At 37.2% G+C, this 27,832-nt stretch overlaps 1 protein-coding gene across 1 annotated transcript in view; it reads right to left on the reverse strand.

The window, feature by feature from the left end:
- Positions 1–27,832, reverse strand: part of LOC101896226 (neuronal acetylcholine receptor subunit alpha-7-like) — a gene marked incomplete at its 5' end in the record, with an annotated part of 244,281 nt that overhangs the window by 213,835 nt on the left and 2,614 nt on the right.

Genomic DNA, 27,832 nt, shown 5'->3' on the forward strand with positions numbered 1-27,832 from the left:
CGCCCAAAGAGATGATTATATTTTTTCTTAATAAATAAATAATAAATAAATCAATAAACGTGGATTTTTTAAAGATATTTTTTAAGGACCATCAATACACGTGGATTTTTTAAAAATATTTTTTTTAGCGACCACAAATAAACGTGGATTTTTTAAAAATATTTTTTCAAGGACCTGCAATAAACGTGGATTTTTTAAAAATATTTTTTCAAGGACCTGCAATAAACGTGGATTTTTTAAAAATATTTTTTAAGGAATCAACAAAAAATGTAGATTTTTTAAATTTTTTTTTTTTTTGGGGATCAACAAAAAATGTAGAATTTTTAAAAATATTTTTTAAGGACCAGCAATAAACGTAGATTTTTTGAAAATATTTCTTCATGGACCAGAAAAAAGCTTTTGAATTTTTCAAGAATATTTTTTCAAAGGCCAACAATAAACGTGGATTTTTCAAAACTATTTTTAAGGCCTTGCAATAAACGTACAATTTTTTAAAATTAATTTTCAAGGACCGGAAGTAAACGTAGAGCTTTTTCAAAATATTTTTCAAGGACGGGAAGTAAACGTAGAGTTTTTTGAAAATATTTTTCAAGGGCCATCAATAAACGTGGATTTTTTAAAAATATTTTTCAAGGACCATCATTAAACGTGGATTTTTAAAAAATATTTTTTAAGGACCCTCAATTAACGTGAATTTTTAAAAAATATTTTTTAAGGACCCTCAATTAACGTGGATTTTTAAAAAATATTTTTTCAAGGACCATCAATAAACGTGGATTTTTTAAAAATATTTTTTCAAGGACCATCAATAAACGTGGATTTTTTAAAAATATTTTTTCAAGGACCATCAATAAACGTTGATTTTTTAAAAATATTTTTTCAAGGACCATCAATAAACGTGGATTTTTTAAAAATATTTTTTCAAGGACCATCAATAAACGCGGATTTTTTAAAAATATTTTTTCAAGGACCATCAATAAACGTGGATTTTTTAAAAATATTTTTTCAAGGACCATCAATAAACGTGGATTTTTTAAAAATATTTTTTCAAGGACCATCAATAAACGTGGATTTTTTAAAAATATTTTTTCAAGGACCACCAATAAACGTAGATTTTTTAAAAATATTTTTTCAAGGGCCATCAATAAACGTAGATTTTTTAAAAATATTTTTTCAAGGACCACCAATAAACGTAGATTTTTTAAAAATATTTTTTCAAGGGCCATCAATAAACGTGGATTTTTTAAAAATATTTTTTCAAGGGCCATCAATAAACGTGGATTTTTTAAAAATATTTTTTCAAGACCGTCAAGGAACGAGGATTTTTTAAAATTATTTTTTCAAGACCGTCAATGACCTAGGCTTTTTTAAAAATATTTTTTAAAGGCCGTCAATGAACGTAGATTTTTTAAAAATATTTTTTCAATGCCGAGGATTTTTTAAAATTATTTTTTCAAGACCGTCAATGACCGAGGCTTTTTTAAAAATATTTTTTAAGGCCTTCAATGAACGTAGATTTTTTAAAAATATTTTTTCAAGACCGTCAATGAACGTACTTTTTAAAAATATTTTTTTTCAAGACCGTCAATAAACGTCGATTTTTTTAAAAATATTTTTATAAGGACCAGCAATAAACGTGGATATTTTTTAAAGGAAAAAATATTTTTTAAATCCACGTTTATTGATGGTTCTTTAAAAAATATTTTTTTCCTGTAAATCCACGTATATTGAGGGTTCTTTAAAAAATATTTTTTCCAAGAAAAAAATAAATATTTTTCCAAGAAAAATAATATTTTTTCAAGGACCCTCAATAAAAGTGGGTTCAAAAAATATTTTCAAGGACTCTCAATGAACGTGGATATAATTTTTTTTCCAAAGAAAAAAAATATTTTTTCAAGGACCCTCAATAAACGTGTATTTAAAAATCTTTGAAAAAGTATTTTTCTTATTTTTTAAAATCGAAAATCCTAGAGTATTTTTGTCCGCGTTGATATAGAGTCTTTGTCAAATATTCTCAACTTTTTTAATATTCATTGTTTTTTATATTTTTAAATAGTTTTTTTTTTTTAAATCCCCTTAATGTACTTTAAAAAATATTCTTTAAAAAATTTCCATTTTTCAAAAGTTCTTAAAAAAATCATCCTTTCCTTTTTTCCCCGTTTTATGTCACACTACATAACTTTACAAAATTGCAAAACCGCCCCAACAGCTGTTGGCATGTCAGAAAAGTCAACTGTTTTTTAGACAACATGCAATAGAATAACACTTTTTTCTTACCCCGCAGAATAAAAAACAAAGCTCAACATAAAAATGTGCAACAAAAAGATTTCAACAACTTTTAGACATTTTTTCGTGGCACAAAAAAAACATTATCGCTGTAAGTGAACAAAAATTGCCGAAACATTTTGTTAACTTTACACACAAGAAAAATTCTTGCGAAATATTTCTTGGTGGTGGGGGGACAATGGGGTGGGTCGAGAAATGGGACAATATTTTTGTAGCTTTTTGTGGAAATTGGATTCCATGTGATTTCACTGTAAGATTTGAGTGAAAAACTTGGATTAAAAATAAAAAATATATTTTTTTTTCAGGAATTATAAACGGCATGGATTTTTTAAAAAATATTTTTCCAAAGATTGCCAACGACGTGGATTTCTTAAAAAATATTTTTTCCAAAATTTCCAAAATGTCAAGATTGTAAATACCTCCAGAACTACCTCCTTACATCCACTATTATGCTCGACCTTGATTCCCATTATAAATTTTTTCTAACGAAACGGTACCAAATATAGTACATTTTAGTATTTTCGTACGAATTCCCAATTTTTGGCTATATTGGTTTCCTTTTCTGGTTTCTAGCTTTTCCTACCGTTTTAATAGGAATTTTCCAAAATCCAGCCTTATCTGACACCTTCGGACCAAAAGTGATCCTCACCCAAAACTTCAAAATTCTATCTTGAGCCGTTTCTTCTGGGCGTTGATGAGACATTAAGTCATGTCGACCCACATCCTTTCCATACGAAATTCGCCTCCCTAAAAAGAAGTAATCCTCAAAAAAAAAAAAAAAAAAAAAAAAAAAATAAAAAAGCTGTAAGTTCGACTGGGCCGAACTTTGAATACCCTCCACCATTTGGAACGAATTTGGCAATTCTCAAAAACAATAAAATCCGTTAAAAATTCTGTAAAAATCTTAAAAATACCGAACTTCAAATACCAAATTTGAGACAATTCCGGTGAAAAAATTCGCTAAAATCATCAAAATACCAAATATCAGGAGGTACAGTTATATGGGGACTATACGAAGACGTGGACCTGCACAGGTAATTTTCTGCCGTAGGCTGTAGTGTTCATTACGAACTTCAAATATCAAATTTGAAACAATTCTGGTGAAAAATGTCCCTAAAATCATTAAAATACCGAATATCGGGAGGTACAGTTATATGGGGGACGTGGACCTGCACAGACAATTTTCTGTCATAGACTGTAGTATCCATTAGGATCTGCAAATACCAATTTTGAAACAATTCTGTTGAAAATGTCCCTAAAATCATTAAAATACCGAATATCGGGAGGTACCGTTATAAAGGGGCTTTACGAAGAGGTGGACCTGCACAGACAATTTTCTGTCTTAGGCTGTAGTATCCATTACCAACTTCAAATACCAAATTTGAAACAATTCCGGTGAATAAATTCGCTAAAATCATCAAAATACCGAATATAGGGAGGTACCATTATATGGGGCTCTACGAAGACGTGGACCTACACAGACAATTTTCTGTGTTGGGCTGTGGTATCCATTGTGGACTTCGAATACCAAATTTGAAACAATTCCGGTGAATAAATTCGCTAAAATCATCAAAATACCGAATTACGGTAGGTACAGTTATATGGGTGTTATACGAAGACGTGGGCCAGCACAGACAATTTTCTGTCATGGGCTGTAGTCTGCATTACGAACTTCAAATATCACATTTGAAACAATTCTGGTGAAAAATGTCCATAAAATCATTAAAGCACCGAATATCGGGAGGTACCGTTATATGGGGGCTATACGAAGACGTTAACCTGCACAGATAATTTTCTGTCATAGACTGTAGTATCCATTACGAACTTCAAATACCAATTTTGAAACAATTCTGGTGAAAAATGTCCCTAAAATCATTAAAATACGGAATATCGGGTGGTACCGTTATATAGGGGCTATAGGAAGACGTGGACCTGCACAGACAATTTTCTGTGTTAGGCTGTGGTATCCATTATGAACTTCAAATACTAAATTTGAAACAATTCCGGTGAATAATGTCGCTAAAATCATTAAAGAACCGAATATCGGGAGGTACCGTTATATGGGAGCTATACGAAGACGTGGACCTGCCCAGACAATTTTCTGTCATAGGCTGTAGTATCCATTATGAACTTCAAAGACCAAATTTGAAACAATTCCGGTGAATTAATTCGCTAAAATCATCAAAATACCGAATTACGGTAGGTACAGTTATATGGGTGTTATACGAAGACGTGGGCCAGCACAGACTATTTTCTGTCATGGGCTGTAGTATTCATTATGAACTTCAAATACCAAATTTGAAACAATTCCGGTGAATAATGTTCCTTAAATCATCAAAATACCGAATATCGGGAGGTACCTTTATATGGAGGCTCTACGAATACGTGGACCTACCCAGACAATTTTCTGTCATAGATTGTAGTATCCATTACGAACTTCAAATATCAAATTTGAAACAATTCTGGTGAAAAATGTCCATAAAATCATCAAAATACCGAATTACGGTAGGTACAGTTATATGGGGGCTATACGAAAACATGGACCTGCACAGACAATTTTCTGTCGTAGGCTGTAATATCCATTACGAGCTTCAAATATCAAATTGGAAAAAATTCAGGTGAATAATGCCGCTAAAATAATCAAATACCGAATATCTGGATGTACCGTTATATGGGGCCTATACGAAGACGTGGACCTGCACAGGTAATTTTCTGCCGTAGGATGTAGTATCCATTACGAACTTTAAATACCAAATTTGAAGCAATTCTGGTGAGAAATGTCCCTAAAATCATTAAAATACCGAATATCGGGAGGTACAGTTATATGGGGGTTATACGAAGACGTGGATCTGCACAGACAATTTTCTGTCTTAGGCTGTAGTGTTCATTACGAACTTTAAATACCAAATTTGAGATAATTCCGGTGAAAAAATTCGCTAAAATCATCAAAATACCGAATATTGGGAGGCACAGTTATATGGGGGCTATACGAAGACGTGGACCTGCACAGACAATTTTCTGTTATAGACTGTAGTATCCATTACGAACTTCAAATATCAAATTTGAAACAATTCTGGTGAGAAATGTCCATAAAATCATTAAAGAACCGAATATCGGGAGGTACCGTTCTACGAAGACGTGGACCTACATGGCTCATTTTCAATACCAAAAGTCCTGCAGACATAACATATATTTGAGCAAAATTTTATCAATCTACTTCAATTCGTTGGGAGGCTAGAGTGAATTCCACAGACGGATGGACATCGCTAAATCGATATAGAATTTCATGCTGATCAAGAGTATACTTACTTTGTGGGGTCTAAAATGTGTATTTCGAGGTGTTAAAAACTGAATGACAAACTTAATATACCCTCCATACTATGGTGGAGGGTATAAAAAGGGAAAAAATAAAACAACATTTTCTTTATCCTTACCCAGTAACACATGCTGCCACTGATTCCTTGTTTTGTGGGAGGTCCTACCAAGTATCTATTTCCCACCTTAAGATCATCCTTATTTTGGCTTCTTAGCACACCAAGCCAAGCCATCTAGCTGTTGTTATTTTTTCCTCTTCTCTAAGCAAATTTGCTTCAGAGAATAGTTTTCCTGACAAAAATCGTTTACATTTACTTTTTGTTTTCAATGTTTTTTTTTTTTATTTTTTTTTTTATAAAATACTAAAACAAAAAAAAAAAACTTAAACTAAAACAATAACAAAACAAACAAACCCCTAACTTTGTTAAAAATTTTCCAGAGCCAAAAATTGTTGAGCTTTTGTTTGGATGTCAGAGCATGGCTGACTGGTTGATGCCTGGCATACGGGTAACATGAATTCGGCAAACAACACACTCTTCCTAAACAGCTGACAAAATGTTGATGTTTATGCAAAACGAAGCATGCAAGTAGGGGAAGGGGGTAGGAACAGCTGGCAGATGCAGGAACATATATGCCAACCGAGCTAGCCAAGTGGATGTAAATATGTTGTGACTTGTCGACATATAAAGTAAAAATTCATGACATTCAATTAGAAGTGTTAGAAAAAGCCAAAGAGAAGGAGAGACAGAGAGAGAGAGAAAGAGAGGGAGATAAAAAAACACTGACATCTTGATTGACAATAGGAAAGCTAGAACAAATTTTGAGTGAAAAATATTAGTTTATTTTTCGCCAGAGATAGTAAAGATATGTTTTCCATCCTTTCGAATACAATATATTAAAAAAAATATTTTAATAGAAAAGCCTCTGAGGTTCTCAAGTGAAGACCCTAAATATGTAATATATGCCTTAAAAGTGTTATACATATACCTGATAGTCTACAAAAAATGTCCTGAAAAATAACCTAAAAAAAGGACGAAGCATTTGTATCTTTTAAATTCGGACTTGTATTACCCATTTGGTGCACAATTAACTTGAAATCGGATAAAGATATATATGGGAGCTATATCCAAATCGGAACCGATCTCGATAAAATTTGGCAAAGATATTTCTGAGCCGTAACTGATATATTTCCCTGAAAATCGTCGTTACGGAGTGCATATTACACCTGTGGGTAACAAATATAACAAATCGGATGAAGAGTATATATGGGAGCTATAGCTATATCTGAAACGATCTTCACCAAATTTGACATACTAGCTTCTAGACTCAATTCGGTCGTAAGTGCCAAATTTCATCCCATTTAGACAAATATTAGACGTTTGGTGCACAATAAAAGGTAAATCGGACGAAGTTATATATGGGAGCTGTATCCAAATCTGAACCGATCTCCATGAAATTTAGCAAATGTATTTCTGAGTTGTATTTGATATATTTCCCAAAATATTGTTGTTACAGAGTGCATATTACGGCTGCGGAGGACAAAAATAACAAATCGGATGAACAATATATATGGGAGCTATAGCTATGTCTGAACCGATTTCGATCAAATTTGGCATACTTATTTTCAGGTCTAATCTGGTTGTGTATGCAAAATTCCATACTATTCGGGCTGATATTACACGTTTGGTGCACAATAAAAGGCAAATCGGACGAAGATATATATGGGAGCTATATCGAAATTTTGACCGATTATCTCCAATTTCAATGGGGTTCGTCCTTGGGCCAAACAAATGATTTGTGCAAAATTTCATCTGGATGGGACAATAAATGCGAGCTGTACTTTGTTTACAAAAATACGTGGACAGACGGGCGGACATGCATAAATCGACTCAGAATGTGATTCTATGCAGATCATCAAAAGGAACTATGGGTCTATCTCGTTTCCTTTTGCCTGTAACAAACAAATGAACACAGACATAATACCCTGACCACATTGTGGTGTAGGGTATAAAATATCGTTTCTACGTTTCTGTAAAAAAATCGTTAATTTGACGGAAAAATACAGCGTACTTTAAGGTGTATAGGTCTCAAAAATCTAAAAAATATTTTTCTGTAAAAAAATATTTAAATTTAAAAAAGTGCAGCATACTTTTGGGTGTGTTGGTCCCAAAAAACTTAAGTTAAAAAATCCTACACTTCTATAAAAAACTATTATATTCTCTTCAATGTCTTTAATTTGAGAAAAAAAAGTGCAGAATACTTTAAGGTATGCAGGTCTAAAAATTCTAAAGAATATTTTTGTGTAAAAACTATTTTCATTTAAAAAAGTGCAGCATACTTTTAGGTGTTTTGGTCCCAAAAAATTTTATTTAAAAAATCTAACAAATATTTTTTTTCTGTGAAAAGAACTATTTTAATTTAAACAAGTAAAAATGCTGTAAGTTCGGTTGTTTGTAATATTTCGGCTTAACTCTAGTTTAGTAAGAACTGTTAAATTTTTTCGAAATTTTTTCCAGTGGTAGGTATTTTTACCCTGATCCAGGGAAACTATTTTTTTCTTGGGGGACGGACCCGGGACCCCAGATGTTTGACCCTCAGATCGAGACCCCGACTAGACCCGGATTCAAATACCCGATACAGACTATATAAGTATCGTTGGAAAGCTTATGAAATAAATCTTTTTACGCGAAATAAACCTTTTTTTACTGAAAACATAATTTAAATGAACTGGTTAGAATCGGGTTATGCGGATGAAAAGACCCATATCTCTGGACCTAAAAAAAAGTTTTAGAAAAAATTGTAGCATTTTGGACAGCTAAGAGTATCAGCTATAATTTGACATCAATTTTGTTGACCCCCATAATGGGCCCTTTTTCGACTTTTTGGGGGTTTTATAAAAAATGCGGGTCCAAAAAATCGATGATTGACTATAACTTCAGATCCATGACCACTTACTCCATCGTGTGATTTGTTGAATATGGTCTTGGACCCGGACTTTGTTGTCAAAAATCAGGACCTGCAATAACCATGGATTTTTTAAAGAATATTTTTTCAAGGGTCATCAATAAAAGTGGTTTTGTTAAAAAATATTTTATAAAGACCACCAATAAACGTGGATTTGTTAAAATATATTTTTTCAAAGACCATCAATAAAGGGGATTTTTTTTTAAATATTTTTTTAAAGTCCATCGATAAAAGTTATTGTTTAAAAATAAATATAAATGCGGATATTTTAAAAATATTTTTTCAAGGACCGTCAATAAACGTGGATTTTTAAAAAAAATAAATAAATTTTTATGGATCATCAAATTATGTAGATTTTTTAAAAATATTTTTTAAGGATCATCAATAAACGTGGATTTTTTAAAATTATTTTTTTAAGGACCATCAATAAGCGTGGATGGTTTAAAAATATTTTTTTCAAGGACCATCGATAAACGTGGATTTTTTAAAAATATTTTTTCAAGGACCATCAATAAATGTGGGTTTTTTAAAAATATTTTTTCAAGGACCATCAAAAAACGTGGGTTTTTTAAAATTATTTTTTAAGGACCATTAATAAACTTGGATTTTTTAAAAATATTTTTCCAGGACCATCAAAAAACGTGGGTTTTTTAAAATTATTTTTTAAGGACCATTAATAAACTTGGATTTTTTAAAAATATTTTTCCAGGACCATCAATAAACGTAGATTTTTTAAAAATGTATTTTCATGGATCATCAATTAACGTAGATTTTTTAGATATATTTATTTATGGACCATCAACAAACATGTATTTTTTAAAATTATTTCTTTCAAGGGCCTTCCATAAACGTGGATTTTTTAAAAATAATTTTTTCAAGGACCATTAATAAACGTGGAATTTTTAAAAATATTTTTTCAAGGACCATCAATAAAAGTGAATTTTTAAAAATATTTTTTTAAGGATCACAATAAACGTAGATTTTTCAAAAGTATTTTTTTAGGACCATCAATAAACGTGGATTTTTTAAAAATATTGTTTCAAGGACCATCAATAAACGTCGATATTTTAAAAATATTTTATTCAAGTACCGTCCATAAACGTAGATTTTTTAAAAATATTTTTCAAGGACCATCAATTAACATATTTTTTTAAGGACCGTCAACAAACGCGGATATTTTAAAAATATTTTTCAATGACCGTCCATAAACGTGAATATTTTAAAAATATTTTTCAAGGATTGTCCATAAACGTGGATTTTTTTAAATTATTATTTTCAAGGACCATCAACAAATTTGAAATTTTTAAAAATATTATTTCAGGGGCCATCAAAAAAAGGGGAATTTTTTAAAAATATTTTTTCAAAGACCATCAATAAAAGTGAATTTTTAACAATATTTTTTAAGGATCATCAATAAATGTGGATTTTTTAAAAATACTTTTTCGAGGACCATCAATAAACCTGGATTTTTTTTAAATATTTTTTTAAGAACCATCGGTAAGCATGGATTTTTTAAAATATTTTATTCAAGGACCGTCCAAGAACGTGGATTTTTTAAAAATATTTTTTCACGGACCATCAATAAACGTGGATTTTTTAAAAAATATTTTTTTTTAAGGACCGTCAACAAACGCGGATATTTTTAAAATATTTTTTCAAGGACCATCAATAAACGTGGAATCTTTAAAAAAAATATATTTTTCAAGGACCTGCAAGAAACCTGGATTTTTTAAAAATATTTTCTCAAGGACCACCAATAAACGTGGAATTTTTAAAAATATTTTTTCATGGATCTTCACTAAATGTGGGTTTTTTAAAATATTTTTTTAAGGATCTGCGAGAAACCTTAATTTTTTTTTAAATATTTTTCAAGGACCATCAATAAACGTGGATTTTTTAAAAATGTATTTTCATGGATCATCAATTAACGTAGATTTTTTAGAAATATGTTTCTTTCCAACGATAGCTATATTGTCTATATCGGGTAAGTGGATCCGGGTCCAATTCGGGTCTTGAACCCGGAACAAAATCTGGGGTCCCGTGTCCGTCCCCAAGAAAAAATAGTTTCCCGAAATCAGGGTAAAAATACCTACCTCTGGGAAAAATTTTGAAAAAATTGAAGAGTTTTTACTAAACTAGAGTTGTTCCTTAATTTGTAATCAAGCTATAGGTCGCAATTATGGCCTGATCCTCATGAAATTGAAAATGGAGGTTGGGTTAGGAACAGAAAAAAATCTCATTAATTTTGGAGATGATCACAAAATATTCAGGAGTTGAAATGGACCAACTGCAGACAAATTTCCTGAAATTGCACTCTACCGGCCACAATTATTGAACAAACGACGCGGAATTTTGCATGGAGTTAGAGTTTAGAGCCGGACAAAATTTGGAGATCATAACCACCAATTTGAACGGTCATCGCACAATATTTAGCTGGTAAAATAGACCATACCTTTCTTGTAAAAAAATACGAAAATTTCCAAAAAAAAAAAGCGAATATTTTTAATCCTGGCGAAATCACAAATACGAGTACATTAAAAGGTCACTTCTGACCATTACTCTGATGCTGATAGCCAAGATACCGAAAATGTAGGGAAATAGGTACAAGCTATTTCTGAAAGAAATTTATGTTAATTATTCCGCTTATAAGTCAAGAACCGCTGGACGAATTTTGACAATTTTCAAAAATTTTCAATGCTCTCTAACCAGAAGAAGGTAAAATCTGAGAAAATCACTTAAGAGACTTGAGAGTCTGAAGGAGGGAGAAGGCTTAAAAAATTATAAATAAATAATATACAATTTTTATGACTTTAAATGAAATGAAAATATATTCAGAAAGACTTCTATATGAAGAATACATTTAAAATGTCCCTAAAATAGAGAGAAGGCCTTAATTAAGTCTTATGTAAAACGAAAACCCACAAAAAGAGTTTCCAACAAGTAAAAAAGCTGTAAGTTCGGCCGGGCCGAACTTTCAATACCCTCCACCATTTGGAACGAATTTGACAATTTTCAAAAAAGTAAAATCCGTTAAAAACTCTGGTAAAATCTTAACAATACCGAATGTAGCCGCTATGTTAGGGTCTATACGACGACGTGGACCTGCATAGGTTACTTTTGTCATAAGTCATTACAAAATTAAAATCCGAATCTTGAAAACAAAAATCGGTGAATAATGTAGCCAAAATCGTCAAAATACCAACTACAGGGAGGTACTATAATATGGTGGCTATACCAAAACGGGGACATTTACAGACAATTTTCTGTCATAGGCTGTAGTTTGAAACATTTCCGGTGAATAATGTCACCTAAATCACCGAAATACCGAAAATAGGGAGGTACCGTTATATGGGGGATATAACAAAACCTGGACCTACTTGGCCCATTTTCAATACCAAAAGTCCTGCAGACATAACATACATTTGAGTAAAATTTTATCAACCTACATCATTTCGTTCGGAAGCTAGAGTGATCTCCACAGACATACGGACGGACATCGCTAAATCGAAAAATAATTTTATGCTGATCAAGAATATACAGGGTGATATAAATAAAACTTAGTCACCTTTGGCACGGATTATGGCCTTCAAACGGCCAATAAAACCGTCACATGCTGCCCGAATGTTACTCTACGGTATTTTGACCCATTCCCGGCGAAGGGCTAGCTTGAGGTAATCGACACTTTGGTATTTTTTAGTGCCAACCTTGCTTTCCAAAATACTCTAGACACAATTGTCCAACGGATTGGTATACGGAGATTTTCGATGGCCATTATGTGCTGGAAATGAAGCGAGGAACCTCATTTTGTAACCATTCTTGGGTGGCGCCTGCTGAGTCCTGTTGGAATGTCCAAGGTCTGCGGCCAAACTGTTTGCGTGCCCAAAGCTTTAACACACCCTCCAAAATATCTTCGCGATAATATTCGGCATTATTCTGATACCACGGTCGATTAATATGAGCGGTGAGGGATCATCCGCTATTATGGCGGCCGGCACTCGAGTTCTGGTGGCCAAACGAAGGTGCATATTTTCAGCTGACCTCTTCGGCAAGAAAACACGATCACTTTTTTTGTTTACAAACTGCTGGACAAGGAATGCTTTCTCATCGGAGGGAGAGAAAACCAAATTCGGCAGTTCACCACTTTCGGCCAAGCGAAGCAACTCTTTAGCTCTTTTGAGTCTATTTTCTTTCTGTTGCGGTGTAAGTTCTTGCACTTTTTGGCCTTACCCCGAACTGATTTTTCAAAATTTTCCGAATGGAATATTGCGATATGTTCAGCTCACGAGTCATTTTTCGGCCACTGCGATGCGGGTTTTGCTTTTTTACTTTTCGAACCATTTTTGCTGATGTTGCTGTTTTCTCCCGTCCACTTCCATGACGTCGGGCTACGCTACCAGTATCACGGTAACGAGCGATGGTACGAGACACAAGAGATTTATTCACAATCAAGTGCTGGAGTTCTCTAACGATAGCCTCTTGTGGTTTTCCAACCAAATATAAATGAAAACACACTATCACGCTTGAATTCCATCGCGAATAACTTTTTTTCTGGAAATTTCTCACCAAAATGCTGGAATAAATGACAGCAGTCTGAAGTTGCAGTTTTTTCACCTCTCCCTGTAGAGTAGTTGGCCTCAAAGGAATCTCCTGTGGAGTATCTTGCCTATACTATAGATTAGCTGGTCTAAGAAGCCTCTACTCTGGAGTAGCTGGCCTCTTACTTCATAGGCCCCTTCTGTCAAGTACTTGGTCTCTACGGCAGAGTAGCTGGCCACAGAGGTCTTTATTGTAAAGTAGCGGGTCTCACAGACCTCTACTGTAGAGTAGCTGGCCTTAGAGACCCTTACTGACCTCTGCTGCAAAGTAGCTTGTGGCCTCAGAAACCTGTACTGTGGAATAGTTGGGCTCAGGGACATCTGGTGTGGCCTCAAAAACCTCTACCTTATAGTAGCTGTCTAGCTCAGAGTCTATAGCTTAGAGCAGCTACCCGCAGAGGCCTCTACTTTAGAGTAGGTCAGCCTCAGAGGCCTTTTCTGTAGAGTAGCTGGCATCTACTGAGTAATTGGCCTCAGAAGTCTCTACCGTAGAATAGCTGGCCTCACAGGCCTCTCCAGCAGAGAAGTAGGCCACAGAGGCTGATCTTTCGAGGCCCCTTCCCTTGAGTATCTGGCCTCAGAGCTCTCTACTGTAAAGAAGATGGCTCCAGAGGACTCTACTTTAGAGTAGTTGGACTCAGAGGCTTCTACGATAGAGTAGCTGGCCACAGAGTATCTTGTCTCAGAGGCCTCTATTGTAGAGTAGCTGGCCTCAGATGCCTCTACTTAAGAGTAGCTGGTCTCAGAGGCCTTTTCTGTAGAGTAGCTGGCATCTACTGAGTAATTGGCCTCAGAAGTCTCTACCGTAGAATAGCTGGCCTCACAGGCCTCTCCAGTAGAGAAGTAGGCCTCAGAGGCTGAGCTTAGAGGCCTCTACCTTTGAGTATGTGGCCCACAGAGAGAAGCTGGCCTCAAAGGCCTCTATTTTAGATAAGCCGGTCTCAGAGGCCCCTACTGCAGAGAAGCTGGCCTCAGAGGACTCTACTTTAGAGTAGTTGGAGTCAGAGGCTTCTTCGGTAGGGTAGCTGGCCTCAGAGTATCTTGTCCCAGAGGTCTCTATTGTAGAGTAGCTGGCCTCAGATGCCTCTACTTAAGAGTAGCTGGCATTGACTGCAGAGTAATTGACCTCAGAGGTCTCTACCGTAGAAGAGCTAGCCTCACAGGCCTTAGAGGCTGAGCTTAGCGGTTTCTACCCTTGAGTATCTGGCCCCAGAGAAAAGTTGGAATCAAAGAGAAGGTGAGTTCTTTGTTATGGAAAAGTTAGCCTCAGAGCCCTCCTCTGTAGAGAAGCTGGCCTCAGAAGTTTCTATTTTAGAGTAGCTGGCCTCAGTGACCTCTGCTGTGAAATAACTGACCACAGAGACCTTCCGTGTGGAGATAGTGGTCTCAGTGGCCTTTACTGTAGAGTATCTGGACTCAGAGGTCACTAGTGCACTGTAGTTGGTCTCATACGCCTCCACTGTTGAGGAGCTGGCCTCAGATGTCTGTATTGTAAGGTAGCTGGTCTAGTAGCTGACCTCAGGGGTCTTTACTGTATAGTTGCTGGCCTCTTTTTTAAAGGACCTCTATTGCCTTGTTTTTTCAGTCGACAGTAGTCCTGCAAAAGGTGTATTTGGTGCAATTGAAGTCTTCCTTTCAATAGGTCTTTTCCAAAAGATTATATATTTCTATACCTGGAGAAGGTTTTCTTTCAATAGAAGGTCGTCTTTTAATTGACCATCAACACGGATTTTTTTTAATTGTATGCGGATTTTTTATATATTCATTCAAAATATTTTTAGAGGTTTTTTTTCTGTCGATGAATTTTATAGGTCTTCTTTCTTCGGTCTTTCTTCTAATATCTAAAAGTTCATCTTTCTATAGAAAATTTTCAAAACTATCCTCTTCTGCTAATAGTAGACTTGACTTCTATGAGGAATATTTTTTCCTTTAAAATGAAGAAAAAGTAAGAAATGATGAGGGAAGGAACACGTGTTTTTTCCTTAATGACCTGACAACGATATTTAAGAATCTCTGGGAAAATTATTCTTAAAAAAATATTAAAAATATTTGTCTTCTATATTTTTATAATTTTTTTTCCTATAATTTTCAATGTCTTTAATTTCCTAAAGTGCAGCATACTTTAAGGAGTATGAGCCTCAATTATAATGCACGTATGCTATGGCAAAAGCGAGGATAATTATGTTCAAAATCATTTGAATAACAAAATGGCAAAAGGCACACTCAATTATGACACCCCCACACCGAAGCGGAAGCCAAGATTATAACTTTGGATACTTTTAAAAAAGAAAGAAACATAAATATATACCCACACCCATATTCAATCCGAATCGCACAAAAAAAAAACACAGAATGAAGTCATTATAAATGTTGTTTCGCCATTTTTTATGACTCCTTTATTCCAGAGCTTCTCGGCAAATGATATGGCAGAATTTCAAATTGCTCCTACTCCTCCACACACAAGGATATATATATATATATATATCATGCTTATTTTGTTTCGTCCTTGTTCCTTTGCACTCTACATATTTGCCATCGAGTGCAGGTATCCCACATTCCCTTTATGTTTCTTTGATGGGTGTGTGTGTCTATTTGTGTGTGTGTTCGTCTCCTTTATGTGTATGGCTTAAATTTTATTCTATCTTTGAAATGTTCTCCTTTTTTGTGTTTTCATTTGTTAAACTTCAACTTTATATCTCTGAAATAAGGTTACAATATTTTTTTATAACCAAAATTGCATAACAATTTGAAATTTCAAGTTGTTTGAAGATACAAGAGTAGCAAATAAGAGTATTTAATGGGTGTGGACGAATTTTGAACACCCTCCGGGAAGCCACTCAAAATGTATTTTTAATTTTTTTTTATAGGGCCACAATTGCAGACCATCTAAAACGACTTCCTGGGGACAGAAAACCTCCAAAAACCTCAAAGGTCATGCCCGAAAATAATTGCCCTTAAGCCTTCTTAGGTAGAGTAGCCGACCTGAGAGGCCTGTACTGTAGGTTATATGGCCTCTGAGGTCCTTATTGTAGAGTAGCTGACCTCAGAGAACTCTAAGTTACACTAACTAGCCTCAGAGGCCTTTACGGTATATTAGCCGGCCCCTCAGAGCCCCATTTTGTACGGTAGCTGGCCTCGGAGGTCTATACTGTAGAGTAGTCACAGTGATCTTCATTGTGGAGTAGTTGGTCTTATAGAGCTCTTCTTTAGAGTAGCTGCCCACTTCTGTAGAGTAGCTGGCCTTCGAGGCATATAGCAGCCTCAGAGGCTCTACTGTAGAGTAGCTGGCCTCATAAAACATATACTGTAATTTTTCTGGCCTCAGAGGCCTTAACTCTAATGTGGCTGGCTCTACTGTTTGGAAAAACTGGTTTCTACTGTATTTAAGCTGACCACGAATGTCTCTTCTGTAAAGTAGCTGACCTTACAGGCCTCTACTGTAGAGATTTGGCCTCAGAGGCTTCTACTGTAGATTAACTGGCCTCAGAGGTTGCTAGTCTACCGTTGCTGGCCTCAGAAGCCTTTATTGTAAAGTAGCTGGCCACAGAGACCTTCTTTGTGGAGAGGTTAGTCTCAGCGGCCTCTTTCGAAGAGTAGCAGTCCTCAGAGCGCCATTCTGTAAAGTATCTGGCCTGTAATGTAGAGTAGCTGGCCTTTGAGGCCTCTACTCTAGAGTAGCTGACGTCAGAGACCTCTACTATAGAGTGGCTGGCCTCTACTGTGGAATACCGGGATTCAGAGGCCTCTACTTTAGAGTAGCTGGCCTCTACTGTAGCATAGCTGGCCACACAGGCCTCTCCAGTAGAAAAACAGGTCTCAGAGGCTGGGCTTAGAGGCTTAGTTATCTGGCCCCAGAGGCCTATACTGCAACGTAGCTGGCGTCAGAGGGCTCTACTGTGGAGTAGCTGACCTCAGAGGCCTCTCCTTTAGAGTAGCTGACCTTTTCTTAAAGTAGATGGCCTTAGAGGCCTCTACTGTAGAGTAGCTGGCCTTAGAGGCCTCTACTGGCTGGCTTCAGAGGCCTCTACTTTAGAGTAGCTGGCCTCAGATGCCTCTACCGTAGCATAGCTGGCCTCACAGGCCTCTCCAGTAGAAAATAGGTCTCAGAGGCCTTTACTATAGAGTAGCTGGCCCCAGAGGCCTCTACTGTAGCGTAGCTGATCTCACAGACCTCTACTGTAGAGTAGCTGACCTCAGAAGCCTCTACTTTAGAGTAGCTGACCTCAGAGGCCTTTTCTTTAAAGTAGATGGCCTTAGAGGCCTCTACTGTAGAGTAGCTGGTTTCAGAGACCTCTACTGTAGAGTAGCTGGCTTCAGAAGCCTCGACTATAGAGTAGCTGACGTCAGAGGCCTCTACTTTAGAGTAGCTGACCTCAGAGGCCTCTACTTTAGAGTAGCTGACCTCAGAGGCCTTATCTCTAAAGTAGATGGCCTTAGAGGTCTCTACTGTAGAGTAGCTGGCTTCAGAGGCCTCTACTTTAGAGTAGCTGACCTCAGAGGCCTTATCTTTAAAGTAGATGGCCTTAGAGGCCTTATCTTTAAAGTAGATGGCCTTAGAGGCCTCTACTTTAGAGTAGCTGCCTTCATAGGCCTCTACTTTAGTGTAGCTGACCTCAGAGGCCTCTACCGTAGCATAGCTGGCCTCACAGGCGTCTCCAGTAGAAAAACAGGTCTCTGAGGTTGGGCTTAGAGGCTTGAGTATCGGGCCCCAGAGGCCTATACAGTAGCGTAGCTGGCCCCAGAGGGCTCTTCTGTGGAGTAGCTGACCTCAGAGGCCTTTTCTTAAAGTAGATGGCCTTAGAGGCTTCTACTGTAGAGTAGCTGGCTTCAGAGGCCTCTACTTTAGAGTAGCTGGCTTCAGAGGCCTCTACCGTAGCATAGCTGGTCTCGCAGGCCTCTCCTGTAGAAAAACAGGTCTCAGAGGTTGGGCTTAGAGGCTTGAGTATCTGGCCCCAGAGGCCTCTGCTGTAGAGTAGCTGACCTCAGAGGCCTCTACTTTAGAGTAGCTGACCTCAGAGGCGTTTTCTTAAAGTAGCTGCCCTCAGAGGCCTCTACTGTGACCTCTAAGGTGACCTCAAAAGCCGCTACTGTGACCTTGCCTCAGAATCCTCTACTGAAGAGTAGCTGCCCTCAGAGGCCTATACTTTAAAGTAGCTGAGCGCACGACGTAGTGGCCTCTACTGTAGAGTAGCTGGCCTCAACTGGGGACTACCAGACCCCTCACGCCTCTACTTTAGAGTAGCTGACCTCATAGGCCTCTAATGTAGACTATCTGGCCTCAGAGGTCTCTAGCGTAGAGCAGCAACCCTCGGAGGCCTCTACTTTAGAGTAGCAGACCTCAGAGGCCTTTTCTTTAGAGTAGCTGGTCTCAGAGGCCTCTACTGTAGAGTAGCTGGTCTCAGAGTAGAGTATCTGGCCTCAGAGGCCTCTACTTTAGAGTAGCAGACCTCAGAGGCCTTTTCGTTAGAGTAGCTGGTCTCAGAGGCCACTACTTTAAAGTAGCTGAGGCCTCTACTATAGTAGTTGAGGCCTCTACCCTAGAGTAGCTGGCCTCAGCTGGGGAGTACCTGACCCCTCAGGCCACTGTTTTAGAGTAGCTGACCTCACAGGCCTTTACTGGGGAGTAGCTGACCTCACAGGCCTCAGAGTAGCTTTTCTCAGAGGACGCTACTGTAGAGTAGTCAGCCCCAGAGCTACTCTAGAGTAGCTGGCTTCAGAGGCCTTTTCTTTAGAGTAGTTGGCCACAGGGAATCCTACTTTAAAGTAACTGAGGTTTCTACTGTAATAGCTAGGCCTAGAGTAACTGGCTTCAAAGATCTTTACTGTAGAGTAGCTGGCCTCACATACCTCTCCTGTAGAGTAGCTGACGTCGCAGGCCTCTACTGTAGACTGTTGCTAGTCTCAGAGCCTCTGGCCTCTACTGTTGATAAACTGGCCTCAGATGCCTCCACTGTTGAGTAGCTGGCCTCAGGTGACTCTACTTTAGACCAATTGACTTTAGATACCTCTATTGTAGAACTGCTGGCCTCAGATAGAAGACCTTTTTAGGACTTCTATGGACATATGACCTCCAGAGGGACTTTTTGAGGAGAAAAATCGTCTTCTATCAGCAGATATAACATCCCCACATTTGTAGGGGATCTACAAAAAATAAATATTTTGTGTATTTTTTTATATTTTCAAGTTATTGCTGTGTCCCATCTTTAAGTTCATGAGGCAGCTTTTCTGCTACTCCAAATGTTGAGTTGCTGCTGCTGATGATGATGGCGTGGATGAGGATGACTCCGTGTGTATGCCATGAAAACATGCAATTTATAGCATTCTTGTAGTGTGAAATCATAGTTTATGCACTTTGTGAACGCTGAGCTCTCACATCGAGAATACGAACTTCGTCATTTTTTGTTCTTCCCCCTCTACCTCCCCTGCCTGCACTTCCTCAAAAGATAAGTGAGCAGTCATGCCAACAGCTATACTGCAACACTTAGGCACAGACATATATATACACACTGTGTATTTGTTTCTTTTTTTTTTTTTGGAGGTCCCAGCAGGATAATTCATTCGTTTGAGGGAAAAAAGACAGAACCATGAACATTTGCTCTCCTTGCAGTCTTGATAACTTAGTTAAGTGTTCACATTTGTCAGTTCGCTTCATTTAACACCGAAATGCAATGAAATGAACACGGAGAAGACATTCGTTATGTGGACCGACCGACCGAACGACCAGCCAGACCAACAGACCAACCCATTCGACCCGACCAACCGACTGCAACAATTTCAACAAAAGCCCAAAGATAGCGAGCGAGGAGTCATTGTAGAAAACTGAATAAAAGAAACAACAACAACAATAACGCGGACGACGATGATCAACAAAGGAAGTGTTCCCATTCTTTTAATGGGCAGAGAGCCAACAAAAAAATCCAACAACAACAACACCACCATTGAACATAAAAATGAACTATGAAATTAACAATGAGAGAGAAAAAAAAAAAAAAAAAAACAACAACACCAACAAACAAATGGCAAAATGTGATAGGTCTTAATGCGGAAACGGATATGATTCCTGATATGATGACTAGCTGGCAGGCTGGCTGGCAAATGGACAAAAATCCATAAAAAAAAATTCGAGATGAATATCTGCAAAGTAGGATTTATTGAAATCATCATCGTCGTCAATATCTATCAGGCATATATTCAATAAAATATTCACCATCATAAAACTGGCAATGACAGGGCATTAAAGGTAAATAAGTTAGGTGGAAAAAGGATGCCACTCAGCGAGTTCGAAGTGGTGTGGTAACGAATGAAAGCCTATTTGGGGCACAATCAAATTCTAGGACATAATTCAGTGGCATGTGAACTGATGAAAGGTTAAACATGGTTTCAATTGGTCAAGCGCCTCCTGAGGTCTATTAGGATATTTTAATTTTTCGATTTTTATTTTTTTTAACTTTTTATAAAATTAAAAAAAATAAAATTCAAATTAAGCGACCTTACATACGGCCCCTACTGGCTTCGGAGGCATCTACTGAAGAGTACCCGGCCTCAGATACCTCTACCACAGAGTATTCGGCCTCAGAGACCTCTACCACAGAGTAGCTGGCCTCAGAGACCTCTAATGTAGAGTAGCTGATCTCAGAGGCCTTCAATAAAGAGCAGCTGGCACCAGAGGCCTCCATCATAGAGCAGGTGGCTTCAGAGACCTCTACAGTATATCAGCTGGCCTGACAGGTCGCTACCTTAAAGAAGCTAGCTAGCTCTAGAAAAAATCTGGCCTCAGAGGCCCCTACTGTAAAGTAGCTGGCCTCAGAGTCATTTTCTTTAAAGATGCTGGCCTCCACTGTAGTGTAGCCATTGTGGAGTAGTAGTAGTCTAAGGGATTTTTCCTGTAGAGTATCTAGCCTCAGATGCCTCTACCGTAGAGTAGCTGATCTCAGAGGCCTCCACTATGTAGTATCATAGTCCTCTACTGTAGAGTCGCTGGCTTTGGAAGCCTCTACTTTAGACTATATTGCCTCAGAGTTTGTTACTATAGAGGAGTTGGCCTCAGAGGTCGCTACTCAAAAGAGCTGGCCTCAGAGAGCTCTTTTATAGAGAAGCAGGCTTCTGCTGTTTATTAACTGACATCTTGTGCAGATTAGCTGGCTTTTACTGTAGAGTAGTTGCTCTAATAGGCCACTTCTATAGAGTAGCAACCTCAGAGGTCGTACCTGAAAAGGAGCTGGCTGCAGAGCCCTTTTCTATAGAGTAACTGACCTATGCTGTTGATTAACTGGCTTCTTGTGTAGATTAGCTGGCCTTTAGGAAGAGAAGCTGATCTCAGAGGCTTCTACTGTAGAGCAGCTAACTTCAAAGGCTTCCATTATAGAGCAGCTGGCCTTAGAGACCTCTATTGTAAAGTGGCTGGCCTCTGCTGTTGATTAACTGGCAACTTGCGTAGATTAGCTGAGCTTTAGGAAGAGAAGCTGATCTCAGAGGCTTCTACTGTAGAGCAGCTAACCTCAAAGGCTTCCATTGTAGAGCAGCAGGCCTTAGAGACCTCTATTGTAAAGTGGCTGGCCTCTGCTGTTGATTAACTGGCAACTTGCGTAGATTAGCTGGCCTTTAGGAAGAGAAGCTGATCTCAGAGACTTCTACTGTAGAGCAGCTAACCTCAAAGGCTTCCATTGTAGAGAAGCGTGCCTTAGAGACCTCTATTGTAAAGTGGCTGGCCTCTGCTGTTGTTTAACTGGCAACTTATGTAGATTAGCTGGCCTTTAGGAAGAGAAGCTGATCTCAGAGGCTTCTACTGTAGAGCAGCTGGCCTCTTGTTTAGAAAAACTGGCCTCAGAGGCCGCTACTGCAAAGGAGCTGGCCTGAGAGACCTCTACTGCAGAGCAACTGGCCTCAGAGGCTTCTATTGTAAATTGGCTGTCCTTACAGACCTCTATTGTAAAGTGGCTAGCCTCAGGTTCCTCTACTCCAGGGTAGCTGGCCTCAGAGGCCTCTACTGTAAAGTAGCTGGCCTCATATCTATATTCTATAGAGTAGCTGGCCTCAGACTTATATTCTGTACTTTGAAGTAACTGGCCTCAGAGGCCTCTACTGTAGAGTAGCTGGCCTCTTGTTTAGAAAAACTGGCCTCAGAGGCCTCTAATGCAAAGTAGCTGGCCTGAGAGACCTCTACTGCAGAGTAACTGGCCTCAGAGGCCTCTAATGTAAAATTGTTGATCTCAAAGGCTCTACTGTAAAGAAGCTGACCTCATATCTATATTCTGTAGAGTAGCTAGCCTCAGATTTATATTCTGTAACTGGCCTCTAATGTAGAGTAGCTGGCCTCAAAAGCCTCAATTGTAAAGTAGCTGGACTCAGAGGCCTTTAATGTAGAGTAGATGTACTCGGGGGCCTTTACCGTTAAGTAGCTGACCTTAGAGGACTCTACTGTTGATTAGTTGGCCTCTGAAGCCTTTACTGTAAAGTAGCTGGCCTCAGAGACCTTTAATGTAGAGCAGATGTACTCAGAGGCCTCTACCGTTGAGTAGCTGGCATTAAAAGCCTTTATTGTAAAGTAGCTGGCCTCAGAGGCCTCTAGTGCAGAGTAGCTAGCCATAGAAGCCTCTACCGTTGATTAGTTGGTCTCAGAGGTTTCTAGCGCAGATCAGCTGGCCTCAGATAATTTTCTTGCAAAGTGTCTGGCCTCAGAGGCCTCTAGTATAGAGTAGCTGTCCTCAGCAGACTATTCTGTAGAGTAGCTGGACTGTAGAGTAACTGGCCTACTATAGAGCAATTGGCTTCTCAGGGCAATTACTGTACAGAATAGGCCTCTGTAGAGTAGCTGGCCTCTGAGAACTCATCACCTATATAGTAGCTGGCCTCCATAGTCTACTAGTAATAAAATCCCTTGAAAAGGTCTTAAAAAGATCTCCCATCAATAGAAGATATTTTCAAATTTCCTTCTGAAAAGGATAATTTTTGAAGGTCTCATCTTAGGGAGGACCATTCAAAATATTTCCATTGCCAGAAAACCTCTTGAGGGATTTTTACTGACAGAAGATCTCGTAATGATCTCCCAATGAGAGAAAACCCTTTTCAAATGATTCTGTTAAAATAAGAGATTTTAAATTTCTTCCAATAAGGAAGACCTGAAGATTCTTATTCATTGAAGGCCTATTGAAGAAGGACTTCATGCGAATCTTGTATTGAATGAAAATGTATAAAGGAAAAAGTTGCCTTGAAGGTTTTCTATTGTAGAGGATCTCTTAGATATATTCTATTTAAAAATGAAAGTCTTCGGTTATCAGAAGAGGGAAAAGACTTTATTCCTTTTTGCCAGAAAATCTCAAATCATATTTAAAAGTTGAAAATGTTTAGCATATCCTTGAATAAATTTCTATAATCCATACTATTTGTCCCGAGAATCATTGTAAGAAGAATTTAAAAAAAAAATCCCCAAATTAATATTATAAATATTATAACAATTTGAGAATGTTTATCAAAATTTCATTCAAAAACAATCGTGAAACTCGATCGAAGTCCCCGAACGCACTGTACGAGATTTTGAATTTTTATAAATTTTTATTTGTGCAGTAAAAAATGTATAAAGTATAAGTCGGCTTTGCCTACCCTCAGCCAATGTTCGACTATTTAAATATATTTTGACCAATGTTATGATTATTCAATTTATTGACCCTCTATGGTCAAGTTCCAAAGGAATGGCCCAATATTTTCCATTTCGTATCGGAACTAAATAAATATGGTATAAATAGTGCGACGCGCCGGGTTTGGTGATGTATCAGATATAGTCGACTCAAGTATTAAATTTTCATACTTCATGTAATACAGATAAAAATATTGGTATTGGCAAAAATCTAATATTTATATCCAATTTTATGCGAAATCCTAAAATCCAAATTTATCTCAGATTTCTGGTTGGGAGAAATATTTAGATATATAGAAAGTTGTAAAAAATCGCTGACTTCTTGCCCATGTTATGACAGATAAAGGTATTGAAAATTGTGAGCCTCTGTGGGTTAGGTACCGGAAGGGGTTCGGGTTTTCAACAGATCTTGTGTAAGCAAAAATGTTTGTATGTGTGAAATTTGAAGAGGACCGGGTGCTTATTTCCCTTTCCTTGAGAGTTTTGCTTCTCAAAAATTTGAACCCTTTGTGGGGGAGGTACCAGAAAAAATGGACAAAACTCTGCCATATTTATAACAGATTTTGTGTTGATGGAAATATTGAGATGTACTAAGTCAGAATGGAATCGGATGTTATCTTCACAGCAGATCTTGTGTTAGTAAAAATAATAGGATGTGTGGACTTCATATTAACCCTTTTATGGGGGAAATACCAGAAGTAGTGGACAAATATATTCCATATTTACACCAGACCTTTGATTAATAAAAAATATTGTGATGTATGGAATTTGAAGACAATCGGACTGGTACATCACATTTTATAAGATTTAAAATTGTGAACCTTTGCGGCGGAGATACTTGATGGAGTGGACCAATATTGTCCACTCCTAACATAGAACTGACGCAAATATTAGAATTTGCAAAGTTGTACCTAATTGGAATTATCCTTTCTCTTTCTGTGCAGTAAATTATTTTCTTTAAAAATGTTAACATCTGTGGGGGAGGTAATAGAAGGAGTGCACCGTTAGCAGATAAATTCATGTGTTAATTTTGCATTTTTTCTATCCACAATGGGAATATGGCTCATATGGGGCGTTTTGAAATTCCGCAAATAAAGCTATACAGTTTGAAGGATTTTGGGAAAATTATTTCATCTGATTCTTAAGTTGTACAATTTAAAGAATTTTGGAAAATTGATTTCATCTGGAAAAAGGCGGTTCTTTAATTTCACGAAAGAAATTCAAATTTTCTACCAAAATTAGGTATCCAATAAAATGGCGCCCAACCGTTCTTAATCTCTTATTTACATATTACTTTTATCAGATGTATGTAAATGGAAATTTTCCACTATTGGCACCCACAATGGGAATATAGCCCAGATGGGGCGTTTTGAAATTCCCAAAAAATGTTCTACAATTTGAAGGATTTCGCGAAATTGATTTCGTCTGGAAAAAGAAGATTCTTCAATTTCTCAAAAAAAATCACTTTAAAAAAAAAAAAAAATAATAATATCTAATAAAAGGCGCCCTACGGTTCTTCCCGTTACATATGCTTAAATTAATTTCGAAATTCCAAAAAAAAAAAAAATAGAAGCACAATCTAAAGGATCTTGGGAGCTTGATTTCATCTGGTTCTTCAATTCAAAAAAATATCATTTTTTTTTTTTTCAAAAATTGGAAACCCAATAAAATGGCGCCCGACATTTCTTCCTCACTAAAATTACTTATTTAGATTTTGCAACACCCTTACTTTCATGTGGAAATTTTGCCTTATTGCCACCCATCATGAGAATATGGACCAGATGGGGCGTTTCGTGATTCCCAAAATAAAGTTTTACAATTTGAAGGATTTTGGACAATTTATTTCGTCTGGACAAATACGAATCTTTAATTTTACCAAAAAAAAAAAAAAAAAAAAAAAAATAGATCAAATTTTCTTCTAAAATCGAATACTTCATAAAACGGCGCCCAACGTTTCTTCCCAACTAAAATGACTTCATTAAGTTTCGCTGCACACTTATCTTTGGCAGATAAATTCTTGTGGACATATTGCATCATTGCCACCCATCCTGATGGGACCATCCACCCAGATTTGAAGGATTTTGGAAAATATATTTTGTCTGGATTAATATGATTTTTTAACAATTTAAAAAGCAGTAAGTTCGGACGGGCCGAAATGTGAATACTCTCCACCATTTGTTAAAATTTTAAAAATACCGAATGCAGCCATTATTTTGGGCTCCTTACGATTTGGACCTACACTGTTCTTCATAAGCCATTACCATATTCAAAATCCAACCCTGAAATAAACGGTGAATAATGTAGCTAAAATCATCAAAATATCGTATATATCGGCGCTGTGCGAAAACCTGGACCAGCATAGACAATTTTTTGTCACAGGCTGTAGCATCCATTAGGAACTTCAAATACGACATCTCAAAGAATTTCGGTGGGTATTGTACCTAAAATCGTAAAAATACCGAATAAACGAAGGTACTGATATATGGGGGCTATACGAAGACGTGTACCTGCGTAGACAATTTTCTGTCATAGGAAGCAGTATCCGTAACGAACTTCAAATACCAAATTTGAAACAGTTCCGGTAAATAATGTCCCTAAAATCATCAAAATACCGAATATCGGGAGGTACCATTATATGGGAGCTATGGGAAGACGTGAACCTGCAGAGACAATTTTGTTTCATAGGCTGTAGTATCCATAACGAACTTCTAATACTAAATTTGAAACAATTCCGGTGAATAATGTCGCTTAAATCATCATAATGCCGAAAAAGGGAGGTATCGTTATATGGGGGCTATATGAAGATGTGGACCTACATGGCTCAGTTTTTGTCTTAGGATGTAGTATCTATAACGATCTTCAAATGCGAAATTTGAAACAATTCCGGTAAATAAAGTCGATAAAATCATCAAAATTCCGAATATCGGGAGGTACGGTTATATGGGGGCTATACGAAGCTGTGGACCTACACAGACAATTTCCTGTCATAGGAAGTAGAATCCATTACGAACTTCAAATGCGAAATTTGAAACAATTCCGGCGAATAATGGCGCTAAAATCATCAAAATACCGAATATCGGGAGGTACCGTTATATGGGGGCTATACGAAGACGTGCACCTGCAGAGACAATTTTCTGTCATAGGCTGTAGTATACATAACGAACTTTAAATACAAAATTTGAAACAATTCCGGTAATTAAAATCATCAAAATACCGAATATCGGGAGGTACCGTTATATGGGGGCTATACGTAGAAGTGGACCTGCACAGACAATATTCTGTCATAGGCTGCAGTATCCATTACGAACTTCAAATACCAAATTTGAAACAATTCTGGTGAATAATTTCCCTAAAATTAACAAAATACTGAATATCGGGAGGTACCATTGTATGGGGGCTCTACGAAGACGTGAACCTGCAGAGACAATTTTCTGTCATAGGCTGTAATATCCATAACGAACTTCAAATACCAAATTTGAAACAATTCTGGTGAATAATGTCCCTAAAATTAACAAAATACCGAATATCAGGAGGTACCGTTATATGGGGGCTATACGAAGACGTGAACCTGCACAGACAATTTTCGGTCGTAGGCTATAGTATCCATTACGAACTTCTTATACTTAATTTGAAACAATTCCGTTGAATAATGTCGATGAAATCATCAAAATACCGAATATCGGGAGGTACCGTTATATGGGGGCTATACGAAGACATGGACCTGCACAGACAATTTTTTGTCATAGGCTGTAGTATCCATTACGAACTTCAAATGCCAAAATTGAAACAATTCCGGTAAATAATGTCGCTAGAATCATCAAAATACCGAATATCGGGAGGTATCGTTATATGGGGACTATACGAAGATGTGGACCTACATGGCCCATTTTCAATACCAAAAGTCCTGCAGACATAATATACATTTGAGTAAAATTTTATCAACCTACTTCGTTTCGTTCGGAAGCTAGAGTGATTTCCACAGACGGATAGACGGACGGACATAGCTAAATCGACATGGAATTTTAATTTTATGCTGATT

The sequence above is a fragment of the Musca domestica genome, unplaced genomic scaffold (assembly GCF_030504385.1).
Source record: "Musca domestica strain aabys unplaced genomic scaffold, Musca_domestica.polishedcontigs.V.1.1 62, whole genome shotgun sequence".
Lineage (NCBI taxonomy): Eukaryota > Metazoa > Arthropoda > Insecta > Diptera > Muscidae > Musca > Musca domestica.